Here is an 11,661-nt window from a genome sequence, read left to right as displayed (position 1 = left end):
CCCTGAAAAGTCTTAATTGAGATAATGAAGTGATAAAATCACTTATAAAATGTTAATGATGTGGAACATGTAAGGTCCCTGATCAAAATAAATGGAATATAAGGATATCCTGGGACTTCTCTGGTGGTCCAGTGGTTATGAATTTGCCTTTCAATGTTGGGGATTTAGGTTCAATCCCTGCTTATATCACAACCAGAGAGTCCATGCACCATGAGGGAAGATCCCTCCAGCATGATGCAGTGAATATCCTGCATGCCACAACTAAGATCCAATACAGCCAAATAAATAAATAAAATATTAAAGAAAAAATACAGATTACTTCTCTAACCTAGATAATCAACCCATCAGCATCAGGTGTCTTTGAACATAAGTGGTAAGTGGGACTCATTCAAATATGCAAATATCATTAAGGAACATTTTCCAAGGGAAAATTAACTAAGGTGGGTAAACGTATGGTTATCTTCTAATTTCAAAGTGAAATTACCACCTCTTGGAGGAGGTCGCCATTAGCCCCAGCATAGAACTGCCGAGCAGAGGACCCACAAACTGCAGAACTATTATGCCAAAGAAATTCTCACGCTGTTAAGAAAGTTCTAGGACCCATAACAGATTTCCCAACCTGGGAATCTGGTAAAGGGACTGAGAACCCCCAGGGAATTTGACTTTGGAGGCCAGTGGGATTTGATTAGGAACCTCCACAGGACTGGGGAAACAGACTCTTAGAGGGCACAAACAAAACCTTGTGAGGACCAGGAGCCAGTAGAGAGGCACAGTGTCCCCACAAGAGACTGGACCAGGCTTGCCTGTGAGTGCCCAGGAGTCTCTGGCTGAGGTGTAGGTGACAGTTTTGGCCTCAGGCCAAACAGGAGGGAACTCAACCCCACCCATCAACAGAAAATTCAATTCAAGATTTACTGAGCATAGCCCTGCCCATCAGAACAAGACCCAGTTTCCCCCTCAGTCAGTCTCTCCCATGAGGAAGCTTCCATAAACCTCTTATTCTTATCCATCAGAGGACAGACAAAATGAAAGCCACAATCACAGAAAACTAACCAAACTGATCACATGGACCATAGCCTTGTCTAACTCAATGAAACTATGAGCCATGCCATGTAGGGCCACCCAAGATGGATGGGTCATGGTGGAGAGTTCTGACAAAACATGGTCCACTGGAGAAGGGAATGGCAAACCACTACAGTATTCTTGCCTTGAGAACCCCATGACCAGTATGAAAAGGCAAAAAGACAAGACACTGAAAGATGAACTCCCCAGGTCGGTAGGTGCCCAATATGCTATTGGAGAAGAGTAGAGAAATAACTCCAGAAAAGATGAAGAGACGGAGCCAAAGTGAAAACAACACCCAGTTGTGGATGTGACTGGTGATGGAAGTAAAGTCCAATTAATCTGGAACGTTAGGTCCATTAATCAAGGTAAATTGGAAGTGGTCAAACAGGAGATGGCAAGAGTAAACATCAACATTTTAGGAATCAGTGAACTAAAATGGACTGGAGTGGACAAATTTAATTCAGATGACACTTATAGCTACTACTGTGGGCAAGAATCACTTAGAAGAAATGGAGCAGCCCTTATAGTCAACAAAGAGTCTGAAATGCAGTACTTGGGTGCAATCTCAAAAATGACAGAATGATCTCTGTTCTTTTCCAAGGAAAAACCATTCAGTATCACAGTAATCCAAGTCTATGCCCCAACCACTAATGCCGAAGGAGCTGAAGTTAAATGGTTCTATGAAGAGCTATAAGACCTTCTAGAACTAACACCAAAAATAAAATTAAAAAAAAGATGTCCTTTTCATCATAGGGGACTGGAATGGAAAAGTAGGAAGCCAAGAGATACCTGGAGTAACAGGCAAGTTTGGCCTTGGAGTATAACATAAAGCAGGGCAAAGGCTAACAGAATTTTGCTAAGAGAACGCACTGGTCAAACACCCTTTTCCAACAACACAACAGACAACTCTACACATAGACATCGCCAGATGGTCAATACTGATTCAGATGGCATATATTCTTTGCAGAAGATGGAGAAGTTCTATACAGTCAGCAAAAACAAGACGGGGAGCTGACTGTGGCTCAGATCATGAACTCCTTATTGCCAAATTCAGATTTAAACTGAAGAAAGTAGGAAAAACCACTAGACCATTCAGGTATGACCTAAATCAAATCCCTTAGGATTATACAGTGGAAGTGACAAATAGATTCAAAGGATTAGATCTGATAGACAGAGTGCCTGAAGAACTATGGATGGAGATTTGTGACAAGGTACAGGAGGTAGTGATCAAGACCATCCCCAAGAAAAAGAAATGCAAAAAGGCAAAACGGTTGTCTGAGGAGGCCTTACAAATAGCTGTGAAAAAAAGAGAGAAGCGAAAGACAAAGGAGAAAAGGAAAGATATACCCATTTGAATGCAGAGTTCCAAAGAATACCAAGGAGAGAAAAGAAAGCCTTCCTCAGTGATCAATGCAAAGAAATAGAGGAAAACAATAGAAGGGGAAAGACTAGAGATCTCTTCAAAAAAATTGGAGATACCAAGGGATACCCATCCCTTTGGATGGATACCCATCCAAAGATGGGTACAATAAAGGACAGAAATGATATGGACCTAAGAGAAGCAGAAGATGTCAAGAAAAGGTGGTAAGAATACACAGAAGAACTATACAAAGAAGATCTTAATGACCCAGATAACCACAATGGTGTGATCGATCACCTAGAGCCATACATCCTGAAGTCCGAAGTCAGGTGGGCCTTAGGAAACATCACTACGAACAAAGCTAGGGGAGGTGATAGAATTCCAGCTGAGTTATTTCAAGTTCTAAAAGATGATGCTGTTAAAGTGCTGCACTCAATATGCCAGCAAATTTGGAAAACTCATCAGTGGCCACAGGACTGGCAATGTTCAGTTTTCATTCCAATCCCAAAGAAAGGCAATCCCAAAGAATGCTCAAACTACTGCACAATTGCATGCATCTCACATGCTAGCAAAGTATTACTCAAAATTCTCTAAGCAAGGCTTCAAGAGTATGTAAACTGAGAATTGCCATATGGTCAAGCTGGATTTAGAAAAGGCAGAGGAACCAGACATCAAGTTTCCAACATCTATTGGATCATAGGAAAAACAAGAGAATTCCAGAAAAAGATCTATTTCTGCTTTATTGACTATGCCAAAGCCTTTGACTGTGTGGATCACAACAAACTGTGGAAAATTCTTCAAGAGAGGAATACCAGACCACCTTACCTTCCTCCTGAGAAATCTGTATTCAGGTCAAGAAGCAGCAGTTAGAACTGGACATGGAATAACAGACTGATTCAAAATTGGGAAAGGAGTATGTCAAGGCTGTATTTTGTCACCCTGTTTATTTAGCTTATATGCAGAGTACATCATGGGAAATGCCAGGCTGGATGAAGCACAAGCTGGAATCAACATTGCCAGGAGAAATGTCAATAACCTCAGATATGAAGATGATACCACCCTTATGGCAGAAAGTGAAAAGGAACTAAAGAACCTCTTGATGAAAGTGAAAGAGGAGAGTGAAAAAGCTGGCTTAAAACTCAACATTCAAAAAAGTAAGATCATGGCATCGGGTCCGATCACTTCATGGCAAATAGATGGGGAAACAATGGAAACAGTGACAGACTTTATTTTCTTGGGCTCCAAAATCACTGTACATAGTCATTTCAGTCATGAATTTAAAAGATGCTTGCTCCTTGGAAGAAAAGCTATGACCAACCTAGACAGCATAAAAAAAAGCAGAGACATGCCTTTGCTGACAAAAATCCATCTAGTCAAAGCTATGGTTTTTCCAGTACTAATGTATGGATGTAGGAGTTGGACTATAAAGAAAACTGAGAGCCAAAGAGTTGATGCTTTTGAACTGTGGTGTTGGAGAAGACTCTTGAGAGTCACTTGGACTGCAAGGAGATCCAACCAGTCCATCCTACAGGAAATCAACCCTGAATATTGATTGGAAGCACTGATGCTGAAACTGAAGCTCCAGTAATTTGGCCACCTGTTGCAAAGAATTGGCTCACATTGGAAAAGACCCTGATGCTGGTAAAGATTGAAGGCAGGAGGGAAGGGGACAACAGAGGATGAGATGGTTGGATGGCATCACCGACTTGATGTACATGAGTTTTAGCAAGCTCCAGGAGTTGGTGATGGACAGGGAAGCCTGACGTGCTGCAGTCCATGGGTTTGCAAGGAATCAGACACAAGTGAGCACCTGAACTGAACTAAACTGATCCTTTATATGCAGAATCTAGAAAGAAATGATACAAAAGAACAGTGCAGCAGTCCATATGTTTGACCTGGAGTCTTGCTAAGTCATTCTGTGAATGTAAGAGTATAAGAAAATAATCTCTTAAAGGATGATGACTTAAAGATGAAATAATAAGCTTGGGTCTCCTTACCAATACTACTTCTACTGAAGGATTGCTATTTCCATATCCATGGAAAATGGTTCAGGAAACACAGTGACTGAAAAAGTAGTCTGTAATGAAGCATTTCATCAAAGATTTTCTTTGCTATGAGGGTGGTTTTGACGTAGAAACTCCAGTGCTCTTTCTGTTACTAGATCACAAGATCGAAAATCCTTCCAAGTGGTAATTTTTCATCCTCTACCCTAGTAGAGTACAGAGGAATAAATATTTAATTTCTGCGCTATTGTTTAATCATACTAGTGCTATTTGCTAATCCCTAAATAACTACCATTGATTTTCCATAGAGACGTCCAATTTTTCATATATAGCTTTGGATCAATTAGGTCTCCTGTGTGAGTGTTGGCTTTTACTGGGTTGTGCTTTTCTGGGACCTCAGGATTGCTTTTCAAAACATTGCTAGTGATCCAAAAAACCTATTTTACCTGCAGAAAGAAATGGTGAAATGTACTGGATTTTGAATAATTTATAGTATCTTTTTAGAAAAAAGTAAATATTTTATATATTTTATGGTAAATAAAACATGTGTTTAGAAGAACAACATAAATACTTGATGGGTTCCTGGGTCTCTTACTTTGGAAAACCTTTGCACAGGATGAGTTATATATTTAGATCCGCAATAGTTCATGTGTTTGTTTCTAATGAATTTCTAACCCCCGAACAGTTTGTAAGTCATCGTGGCTTCTGTATTTTACTAGTTACTCTAGGTGAATAGATTTTTCTTTTCAAGGAGCTTTGCTTTCCAGGCCATGTTCAGTTTTTTCTTTCCTCTGCTGGTATTGGAGAAATGAGCAGGCAGACATTTGATGTGGAGATTGAGTCAGTGAAAGGGCTTGTGGGGGCAAAGCAGGTGATGGTTAATGCGTTAGAGAAGCTGTCACAGGGAGCAGTTTCCTAATATGTAAAAATGAGAGCTATTCTCTAAAGTACTACCAGTTGTTTCTATGACTTCCTGTGTGGTCCAGTGGTTAAGACTCTGCCTTCCAATGCAGGGAGCACAGGTTTGATCTCTGGTCAGGAAACTAAGATCCCACATGCCATGTGGCATGGGCAAAAGATTAAAAAAAAAATTGATTCTAACTTTTAGAATCATTAGCTCAGATTGGACTATCTTCACCTAGTCAATCATATTTAGAAATGGAAATGGTCCAGGTCTCTTGTTCACTGTTTAATATTCATTTTGTATTTATCAAAAGTTAAATTGTTCTAGATCAAGGTATAAACCTAAGCATTTTCATACTTGACAACTTTTCTTTTTGAAAAAAATTTTTTATTGGATTCAAGTTGATTTGCAATCTTGTGTTGCTTTCCCCTGTCCAGCAAAGTGAATCAGTTATACATATGCATATATTCACTCTTTTAAATTCTTTTCCCTGTAGCCCATTACAGAGTATTGAGTAGAGTTCCCTGTGCTGTACAGCAGGTTCTTATTAGTTATCTGTTTTATATATAGTGGTGTGTTATGTCAGTCCCAATCTCCCAGTTTATCCCCTTCCATAACTTTTCTTAAAAATGATTTAATAGTCCAGCAGCCTCAACTCAAAAGGTTCAAGTTTTCTGACTCCCATTTACTACAGAGTTTACTCACACACACACACACACACACACACACACACACACACTCATACTGAAACACACATGTGGGCTCTCACACATAGACCAGAAAGATTTATACTAGCCAGCCTCTAGCTTCCATACAAAAGCTATGCTGCAGATGGGTGATTTTTGTCTACTTGCAAAGGGGAAGGGGATAGTGTTCATTAGAAATCTATCATATGATGGGTTTTCTTTGCAACAACTTTGTGAGATAGATATTTTATGCAATTAATTAATTAACAAGAATAGTTATAGCATATACTTGAAAAGCATATTCCACATACCAAAAAAGACAAAGAATACACGGTGGAAAATAACTCCCACTCCACTCCATTTTGTCTCCCAGAGATAAGCACTGTTTCCACCTCATACAGATATAGTGATACTGATTTTGCTAAAAAAGAAAGATGGGGCTACTATCCACATAGTTCTGCACCTTTCTTTGGGCATTTAATCTTGAGAATGATATTTTATCCTTATGTTATAACTGAGGATATTGGAGCTGCGAGATGGCAGGTCAACTGACTTAGCAGTTGCAGAATGGACAATTCCAAGTCTGTCTGATTTTCATCTCAGGTACATTTTACTTCTACTGCCACTTAAAGCACTGGAGAGATTTTTCATCCATGAAAGGTGGTGGCTGCACCAAGCCTAGGTAGGTCTACAATGCACCTGAAGTCAGTCTTCACTCCCTGCATGAATCCTCCTCCCCCTCTTAGGATCTTCTCTAGGCTTCCGCTTCCAGTGGCTTCCTGTGACTCACCATTCCCTGCTTCAGCTCTGTTCCCGAGAACACTCTACCCTTACTGTTTTCTCCAGAAAAGTTTGATGTCCTGCCCCCTCCAACTCTCTCTCTCTTTTGTGCTCCTCACTCATAGAAATTCTTTTTCTAAGTGCAGTTAACACTTGAACAACATGGTGTGTGTGGGAGAGGGGGGCAAGGCGGGTAGTTAGTAGAACCTTGGCACAGTCAAAAATCTGCACCCAGCTTAAGGTCACACCACTGTGTCTGAGCTTCCTCTGTATCCAATGGTCTACATCCACAAATTCAGTCAGCCTCCGATGATTTAGCATTTACTATTGAAAACAATCCATGGATTAGTGGACCCATGAATGTTCAAACTACCACACAATTGCACTCATCTCACATGTTAGCAAAGTAATGCTCAAAATTCTCCAAACTAGGCTTCAGCAGTATGTGAACTGAGAACTTCCAGATATTCAAGCTGGATTTAGGAAAGGCAGAGGAACCAGAGACCAAATTGCAAACATCCACTGGATCATATAAATAGCAAGAGAATTCCAGAAAAACATCTACTTCTGCTTTATTGACTATGCCAAAATCTTTGTGTGGATCACAACAAACTGTGGAACATTCTTCAAGAGATGGGACTACCAGACCACCTTACTTGCCTCCTGAGAAATTGGTATGCAGGTCAAGAAGCAACAATTAGAACTGGACATGGAGCAATGGACTGATTTCAAATTGGGAAAGGAGTACTTCAGGCCTGTATATTGTCACCTTGCTTATTTAACTTATATGCAGAGTACATCATACTAAATGCTGGACTGTGTGAAGCACAAGCTAGAATCAAGATTTCAGGGAGAAATATCAATAACCTCAGATATGCAGATGACACCACCCTTATGGCAGAAAGGGAAGAAAAACTAAAGAGCCTCTTGATGAAAGTGAAAGAGGAGAGTGAAAAGCTGGCTTAAAACTCAACATTCAGAAAACTAAGATCATGGCATCCAGTCCCATCACTTCACAGCAAATAGAAGGGGAAACAATGGCAACAGTGACAGACTTTATTTTTGGGGGGCTCCAAAATCACTGCAGATAGTGACTATAGCCATGAATTTAAGACACTTGCTTCTTGGAAGAAAAGCTATGATGAACCTAGACAGCATAATAAAAAGTAGAGACGTTCCTTTGCCGACAAAGGTCCACTTAGTCAAAGCTATGGTTTTTCCAGTGGTCATGTATGGATGTGAGAGTTGGACTATAAAGAAGACTGAGAGCTGAAGAGTTGATGCTTTTGAGTTGTGGTGTTGGAGAAGACTCTTGAGAGTCACTTGGACTGCAAGGAGGTCAAACCATTCAATCCTATAGGAAATCAACCTTTAATATTCATTGGAAGCACTGATGCTGAAGTTGACACTCCAATAATTTGGCCACCTGATGCAACGAGCTGACTCATTAGAAAAGATCCTGATGCTGGGAAAAAGTTAATCAGGAGGAGAAGGGGATGACAGAAGATGAGATGGTTGGATGACATCACCGACTTGATGGACATGAGTTTGAGCAATCTATGGGAGTAGGTGATGGACAGGGAAGCCTGGCATGCTGCAGTCCATGGGGTCACAAAGAGTCAGACATGACTGAGTGACTGAACTGAAGTTCAAATTCATGTTGTTCAAGGTATACTACAAAATAGCTAGATATTGGGCAATGTGTCTGGGGATAGTACACCACCAGGGGGCAAAAGGAGGACCAAGACCCTGCCCCACCCCCACACCCCCACCTCCAGAGCCACACAGGTGTGTGTTGGATTATCAGAGCATCTTACCTGTCTTATGAGAAAGGTGAGCTTATGGCTTAACCTGGGTCCCGCCCGAGGATTTTTCCAACTGCAGCTAATGTCAAAAGGGTTCCTTCATGAGCTGTAAAAATGCAGACAAGAAACCGCCTCTCCGTTCCCTGCTAGTTCAGCCGAGTCCTCTGGCAATAAAAGAGTAGGAAGTTTGTATGCAAATAGGGAGGATTTTAGGCATAGACAATAAAGCATGTCCAGAAACAAGAGAACAGGCTGTGTTAGCCCAACAGCAGGAGGCTAAGTGTGACTGGAGTATACGATGGTAAGAGGAAGCTGGTTTGTTGAGTGAGCTGGATCCCAAAGCAGTGAGGGTGGTTGTTTACAGGAGGCCACCAGAAGTGGGAGGAAGGCTTGTAGGAGCTGGAGGGGGCAGGCGTTTCATGATGTGCCAGGAAGTGCTCTGGGTTGCCAGAATGAGTAGTTGACAGGTCAGGGGTGGAATTGAGTGAAAGGATTTTTATCAGCTAGTTCTGGAAGTATCAGGACTAGAGAACAGAATTTGGAAACTGGATGTGAACCAAGGGAGACCAGGCAAATGGGACAGTCTTCCAGGGTTTTGCCATCAACACTGCTCTCCACAGATGCCACTGCCACCATGCTGAGTAATTTCCCAAGCTTCTGGGCAGCTTGGTATGACTTTTTCAATATTCAGACTCTTGAAGGTGAGTGTGTGATGGGCCAGCCCTGGAACACAGGCCCATAAAAGGGTCCTGTGATAATCTAGTTAGGGAGAGGTGGTGGTGACAGGCTCACAGAAGTGGCAGGTGATAGGCTAAATGGAGAGGGAAGAGTGGATTCAAGAGATGTGCATACAGTATAATTGAAATGGTCTACTGATCAGGGAAATGTAAGGTGGAGGTGTGGAAGAGAAATGTGAAGAATACACTTACATTCTGGCTTGGGCGACTTGCTGACTGATGATCCCCTCTACGTAGAGAACCTCAGAGGAGGAATAGAGTCTATGTTAGCTTCAGTTACCATACTTTCAAATGAAGAAAGTCAAAGTGGTTAAGTATTCTGCTGAGAGTCATCCCCAGTGAGTGGCAGAACCAGGATACATATCAGATTGGTTTGAATAAAAGCTTCATGCTCCTATTTACAATAGCCAGCACATGAAAGCAACCTAAATATTCAATGATGGATGAATGGTTAATGAAGATGTGGTTCATATACACAATGGAATCTTCCTCAGCCATAAAAAAGAAGGAAATAATGCCATTTGCAGCAACATGGATGGACCTAGAGATTGTCATACTGAGTCAAGTAAGTCAGACAAAGACAAATATGATAGTGCTTATATGTATAATCTTAAAAAAGGGTACAGATAAACTTATCTACAAAACAGAACTAGTGTTATGGATGTAGAAAATAAACTTATGGTTACCTGAGTTGGGGGGGGAGGATAAATTGGGAGATTTAGATGGACATATAGATACCACTTTGTATAAATTAAATAACTAAATAGGACCTAGTGTATAGCACAGGGAACTCTACTCAATACTCTGTAATGACCTATATGGGAAAAGAATCTAAAAAAGAGTAGATATATATATATAACTGATTCTGGACTTCCCTGGTAGCTCAGATGGTAAGGCATCTGCCTATAATGCAGGAGACCCAGGTTCAATCCCTGGGTCGGGAAGATCCTCTGGAGAAGGAAATGGCAACCCACTCCAGTACTCTTGCCTGGAAAATCCCATGGTCAGAGGAGCATGGTAGGCTACAGTTCAGTTCAGTTAAGTTGCTTAGTCGTGTCCGACTCTTTGCGACCCCATGAACCACAACATGCCAGGCCTCCCTGTCCATCACCAACTCCCGGAGTTTACCCAAACTCACATCCATCGAGTCGGTGATGCCATCCAACCATCTCATCCTCTGTCGTCCCCTTCTCCTCCTGCCCTCAATCCCTCCCAGCATCAGGGTCTTTTCAAATGAGTCAGCTCTTCACATCAGGTAGCCGAAGTACTGGAGTTTCAGCTTCAACAACAGTCCTTCCAATGAACACCCAGAACTGATCTCCTTTAGGATGGACTGGTTGGATCTCCTTGCAATCCAAGGGACTCTCAAGAATCTCCTCCAACACCACAGTTCAAAAGCATCAATTCTTCTGCACTCAGCTTTCTTTATAGTCCAACTCTCACATCCATACATGACCACTGGAAAAACCATAGCCTTGACTAGACGGACTTTTGTTGGCAAAGTAATGTCTCTGCTTTTTAATATGCTGTCTAGGTTGGTCATAACTTTCCTTCCAAGGAGTAAGTGTCTTTTAATTTCATGGCTGCAATCACCATCTGCAGTGATTTTGGAGCCCCCCAAAATAAAGTCTGTCACTGTTGCCATTGTTTCCCCATCTATTTGCCATGAAGTGATGGGACCGGATGCCATGATCTTAGTTTTCTGAATGTTGAGCTTTAAGCCAACGTTTTCACTCTCCTCTTTCACTTTCATCAAGAGGCTCTTTAGTTTTTCTTCACTTTCTGCCATAAGGGTGGTGTCATCTGCGTATCTGAGGTTATCGATATTTTTCCTGGAAATCCTGATTCCACCTTGTGCTTCATCCAGCCTGGCATTTCCCATGATGTACTCTTCATAAAGTTAAATAAACAGGGTGACAAAATACAGCCTTGACGTACTCCTTTCCCAATTTGGCATACTACTTTTGCCAGTCTGTTGTTCCATGTCCCTTGGACTGCAAGGAGATTCAACCAATCCATCCTAAAGGAAAATCAGTCCTGGGTGTTCTTTGGAAGGACTGATGCTGAAGCTGAAACTCCAATACTTTGGCCACCTCATGCGAAGAGTTGACTCATTTGAAATGACCCTGATGCTGGGAGGGATTGGGGGCAGGAGGGGAAGGGGACGACAGAGGATGAGATGGCTGGATGGCATTACTGACTCGATGGACATGAGTTTGAGTAAACTACGGGAGTTGGTGATGGACAGGGAGGCCTGGCTTGCTGTGATTCATGGGGTTGCAAAGAGGCGGACATGACTGAGTGACTGAACTGAACTGAAC

At 41.7% G+C, this 11,661-nt stretch overlaps 1 non-coding gene across 1 annotated transcript; it reads left to right on the top strand.

Annotated features, from left to right (window-relative positions):
* Nucleotides 1–10,212: 10,212 nt before the first annotated feature.
* Nucleotides 10,213–10,284, top strand: TRNAY-AUA. Its single transcript has one exon. It is a non-coding gene; the product is annotated as a tRNA-Tyr (tRNA).
* The last annotated feature ends 1,377 nt before the right edge of the window (nucleotides 10,285–11,661 follow it).

The sequence above is a fragment of the Cervus canadensis genome, chromosome 10 (genome assembly GCF_019320065.1).
Source record: "Cervus canadensis isolate Bull #8, Minnesota chromosome 10, ASM1932006v1, whole genome shotgun sequence".
Taxonomy (NCBI): Eukaryota; Metazoa; Chordata; class Mammalia; order Artiodactyla; family Cervidae; genus Cervus; species Cervus canadensis.
The sequence above is the reverse complement of the archived record's forward strand: the minus strand, read 5'-3'. Positions and strand labels throughout refer to the sequence as shown.